Source organism: Olea europaea, chromosome 11 (genome assembly GCF_002742605.1).
Source record: "Olea europaea var. sylvestris chromosome 11, O_europaea_v1, whole genome shotgun sequence".
Lineage (NCBI taxonomy): Eukaryota > Viridiplantae > Streptophyta > Magnoliopsida > Lamiales > Oleaceae > Olea > Olea europaea.
The window spans coordinates 9,858,076-9,863,554 of NC_036247.1; the positions used below are offsets into that span (position 1 = coordinate 9,858,076).

The 5,479-nt window shown below is 36.9% G+C and overlaps 1 long non-coding RNA gene across 1 annotated transcript; it reads left to right on the plus strand.

Moving 5' to 3' along the window:
* The first annotated feature begins 690 nt into the window (after nucleotides 1–690).
* LOC111403304 lies at nucleotides 691–5,114 on the plus strand. The gene is made up of 3 exons (XR_002704438.1): nucleotides 691–1,312; nucleotides 1,824–4,132; nucleotides 4,517–5,114. It is a non-coding gene; the product is annotated as an uncharacterized LOC111403304 (long non-coding RNA).
* Nucleotides 5,115–5,479: the final 365 nt, after the last annotated feature.

The window sequence follows — 5,479 nt, forward strand, 5'->3', positions numbered from 1 at the left end:
TTGCTTCTATTTTCATACAGATTAAGAAATTCTAATTAATATAGTTGGAATAATAAATTATATTTACGTTTTCCTAATATATGGTACATATAGAGTAGTTCATATTGGTTGATAATGAGGTACATTTAGACAATTAAGAAATTAATTATACTTGACAAGGAAAGTGGCCTATAATTTGGGACGAATGAGTAAAAAGTAAGCATATTTTTTATGGATGGAAAGAATTTAGAGTTGAATAAGGGAGAAAAATCTTGGTGTATTAATTGAGTGAACACTAAGTGACTGAATGTGATTGAAATTTCATGCTGTCCGAGACTTTAGGACCTGCTTATTTCCCAAAAGATCATTTATTATTGCCTGTTTTTTGAATTATTAAATCCTCCAAGTATTATTTTCTAATTTAACATTTGTGAATTCCAGGTGTTGTGTTTGAAGTCAGATCAAATTGAGCTACAAGTTTCCTAAGCTTTCTTTTGTTTAAGTTAACATTGGTGAATGCCCACAAAAATGCAGCATATTCGCTACACACCCACTGTTCATACCTAAAGAGATGGTGGAAGGGTTGATGAAATGTTTGGTGCTAGATGAGAATGACTACATGACTGACTGCCAAGACTCTTGAAAATATTGCACAAAAATTACCCTTTTTTTTTTTCTTTTTTTTTTTTGGGGGGGGGGGGGGGGTGTTGCTATGAGCTGGTATCCCTGGGAATATAAAGCCCTACACTTTTTTCCTAGTAAAATGAGAGAAAAGTTAACACATACCTTCGTCCAAGAAAAGAGTAAATCGAGAGAGTCACGTCATTCTAATTTTTAACCAATACCCTCTTTACTTTTGGACCACCTGTAATCATTGTTTAGACTCTAGATTCTGAAATGCTAGGGCCAGTTATTCTTGTGGCAATATTCGAGTAAGCAATGTGCACTTCCTACCTATATTGCAGAGACCTACAGCTGTTTCCACCATTGCCTTGGCCCCATGGTTTTGTACAAAGCCTCATTATTTAAGTTTTTGCAGTGTAGCTTCAGAGATTTCAAAAGTGGGCATCCTTTAGCTACAATAAGCAAGTTTCTGTTGTGAACGATATTTGAATATAATGATAAAGTTTCAAGGGATCTGCAGTCAATTGCTATGGCATGTAGTAAGAGGACATGTGATGAACTTCAAGATAACTCGACAAACATTATAGAGCTTTTTCAACGCCTTGATTTTAGCCATGATGCTTGGTCACTCAATTGCAAACATGGCTTGGCTCTTATGCCCTCTGGACTGGAACATTTGTGCGACTGCATTTCTATCCCAGCCAAATTGGTAAGTTTTAAGTTAGTTTAATATGGTATTGAAGCAAATAAAGGTTGTTTGTTCAATTCTTACCATCAACTGTTTGTAAGGAGTCCACTTGTAGGCCTTTGATGAAAAAGTAAATTTTGTGAACATGTGAGAGGATGTGTTGAAAATGAACTATCAACATATAAACAATAAATTCTTTCGCTCTAAAATAGCTTAAGCTTTTAGTTGCGGTGTTCGACTAATACTTTGCCTAGAGAAAGTTGGATCCATCTGCTTGCTCCACAAGAAGCTAATAGAAGTTGCAAAAACAAATTGTCTAATGTTGTGGCCATGCTTCTTTAAAAATTTACAATATCAAAAGGTTCTTGTTTTCGGAATTTTTGAAAATTTCAATTTATTGTAGTTCTTTGAGAATTAGGAAGATAGAAATCTCTTTTTACTTTGCTATTGTTGCATGTAATTATGATAAAAACCGGAAATTAAATTCCAGTGTTATTTTGTTTAAATGTCTAGTTTGTTTTTCATGATCCAGGTGAGAGAACGTTGCATGAATTGGTCTTCTCTTGCTGCTCAAAGTATCTTGAGCAAAAGAGGTTGGGAACATGTGGTTTATCAGATTCTGGTTTCTGATTTGGCTGTTGCTGGAAATGGATTTATCAAATTTAAAGTGTGATATGGTGCTCTTAACGTAAGAGATGTAGGGCTATGATCTGTTGATAAATGTAAATTGGTGGTGCGTGAATTTGTAAGTGATGACCCAGAATTATACTTGTAGTTTTGTATATCCTTTGAATAATCATTCTATTGGAGCGATACTTCAGATTGGATCAGAATATTGTCACACTATCTCAAAATCAGGCTTTTCTATTTGCACATTGGTAGTTGTTCGGTAATGGGATCTAGAATCCCTCTGCATATTTGCTTAGGCTATGGTACAAGGGATTCGCATGGAAAGGGACATGGGAGTGGAAAATAACCTCTGAATAGAGTGGAGATTTTTACATGCTTGACTGGAGGATTTGAATTTGCTGTTTTTCGAAGGTTTGACTTGCATGGGATTGGGCTAGCCCCTGGTTGTGAAAATCACATGGACTTGCTGCTGCTGTTTCTGATGTTTCATTAGAAGCCATGTCAATTTAGTGTAGATCTCTTGAAACTTATCATTACATTCTGAATTCATCCACAACAGAGTCTTGCTTGTTGCAGCTAAAGGATGCCCTCTATTGAAATCTTTGAAGCTACGATGCAAAAACGTAATTGATGAGGCTTTGTACAAAACCTTGGGGACAATGATGCACTAGGCGAAGGCTGTCCTAAGGGAATTGATGTTATCCCATTGTATGTGGATACACACGTAGGTCTCAGCTATATAGCTAGGAACTGTACAATACTGGAATATAGCCAAATGGTTTTGTTCTCGTGGCATTTGAGAACCTGGAGTCTTACCGTTATTGTGAGTTGAGAATAAAGATGGTATCCGTTCAGAAGTTAGCTTGAGGACCAAATGTGTGGAAAACTATGTTACAGAAGGCTACGTTCTTCATCGAGAAGTTTTGGATGCTGGGCATGTTTCAAGCAATTTTGCCTTCAATAAGTTGATGTCTTCATTTTGCAAGAGAATAGATTATGCAAAAGTTTGTTTTTCGTCGTACTATGATTGCAAAGAATTGTTCTCCTGATAATACACACTTTTCAGGAAGTTATTCATGTTTTATGCAAAAGAAGGATGGGGCATGAAGGTTTTGAACTTCATGTGATCACTTGCAATTCTTTGATTCAAGGCTCTTGCAAGAAAAGAAGATATGGAGGGTATGTACTTACTTGATGAGCTTCTAAAGCAGGATTTGCTCAGGATTTGCTGCCATCTGATGTGTTGATTGCAAACTTTGCAAGCTACAAATGTGGTGGAAGCAAAAACATCGTGTAAAGATTTGTTAGATAGGGTGTGATACTGGCGATTTGTGCTTATAATTTCATTTTAATTGGACTGAGTGAGCAATGAAATGTTGTAGAAGGGATGGAGTGGATGGGCAATATGCTTAAGAGTAAGCTTGAGCCAAGGAAGAACACTTTTGAGAGACTCATCCAATGTTTTTTCTGAAGGTTGAGTGATGCTTTATTTGTTTTAGATCTTCAGCAACACTTTTGCAGGGCCTCTGTGCTATTGGCAAAGGCTGTAAAAAGTTGGAAAAATCTTATCTTGAAAATTGCTACGTTCTGGGTAGGATGTGTTTAGATTCTGTAACTGTTGGTTACACTGAGCTTTTGTGTCTTGAAGTCAATGGCTGCCGTACAATTGGAATACGCAGACTGAAATTCACTGGAAAATCCTGCATGGAAGCATTTTGACTGCCTCCTTTCTTTCACTCACTTCCCCTGACACCACCATAACTCGTGCTTGCTTTCTCATTTTGTCAAGTGAACTGCTGTCTCTCTCTCTAATGTTGTGCTGAGTTGTCTTGCCGTACAATTGTTAGCAACCTCCCCTTCCCCAATCCTTCCATACTAGACTTGAACCCATGATCACTTTGGCAAGAACCTTAATCATTTCTAACTGCTGCTCTTAACTCCTTTTTATACCATTGTCTTGCTTTGCTGTTTTTATTAATTCGCCTGATGTTTCACATTATTTACAGTTTTGTGGGCTTGGACTATGTAATGCAGCCGCCCTTTCTAAGTTAGTCTTGCTGCAATTAGGGGAGTAAAAAATGATGCACTATGTGGCATGGGCTGCGAGCTCTTCATTTGGTATAGTGCTCAGTTATTTGGGATGACGGCATTATAGTATAGCTAGAGGGTGCAGAAACTCAAAGAAGCTCCTTATTCACCAATGTGCATTGGGTACTTCTTTCTCCTTCCTGTTTCTAGTGTATCACATTTGGAGTCCTTAAGTTTACCCCGATTTTATCATGTAGTGATCATTATTGTACCACACTAGCTACCTACATTTCTTTGGCTGAGGTCAAACCATTTTTTATCAATGTTTTTCTGGGGATCCATAAGTATTACCCACTTATCTACTATATCTGTTTCCATGAGCCCATCTGTTTATAAACACTTGGCAAACATATCCTTCATGAGACGTTCAAATTTTTTGCATGTAGTATTGTCCGTTAAAGTTAACAGTCATTCTATGTGTAGAGCTGGGCTGAATCTCAAATTTTTAGATGTACAAAGTTGCATGCGTCTCTACTCATCTGTAGTGTTTTCTTTCTATTTGTACAGAACCTTGGCGACACGAAAATGTTGGTACTAGGTGAAGGCTGTCCATTACTGAAGGAATTGGCAGTGTCTCAATTTTTGCAACTAACAATGAAATAGGTCTCGGTTCAATGGCTAGTAACCTCATATCACTGGAAGAATGCAAAAATGATTTATTTCCCAGGTATTTCAGAATCTGGAATTGAAGTGGCAAGTAAAAGTTGTCCAGAAATCGAAAGGGCATCAGTTGTGAAGTGTATAGTTAGCTGAGGATCAAATGTCAGGCTGTATCCATAATCTCTCTGATAAATTGTCAATTTTTTCGAACCCAACAAACACATTTGCAGGAGAAAAACATTTAATTGCGGGTGTGGAGCTGATAGCATTTTGAAGTGGAGTTGTTCCTTGTGAGGGATCTCTGGATTCCCTTGAGTAAGCTTTGTTTGTTATGTCTGTTGCATCAATTGTACTTGTGTCTTATTTTATTCTCAAGGGATGCAACTTTTGACAAATCTTAATATTGTTAATTCAGCATTTGTTTAATGGATTCTTATCTGTATATTTAAGAGTTGGTTTACTATCTAATATTCGATATATTCAAGTTGTTTTGGAATTTCAGATTTTTCATGTGCATGATATCCACAAGGTTCAAATAAATGTTGTCAAATATTGGAATTGATATTAATTTTGAAGAATACATGGGGACTCGACCTCCTAGTGCTTTGTTCATTATTGAGTATTCAGAAATGCTTTCCAACACGTGTTAGCTTAGAAGTTAGATTAATTAGCAAATACAATCCAGCTTATCTTAATTGGGTGATTAGATTAAAGTTACATACTTTATTACTTTCCACAATAATCTTCACTTGCGGGATTTTAATGCAACCACCACCACCACCACCACCACCCCTCCTTTCTCACTTCCAAAGGTTGTCTTCTTGAATCTCTAAATCTAGAGTGCAGAAACATAGAGGGTGAGGCTTTGCA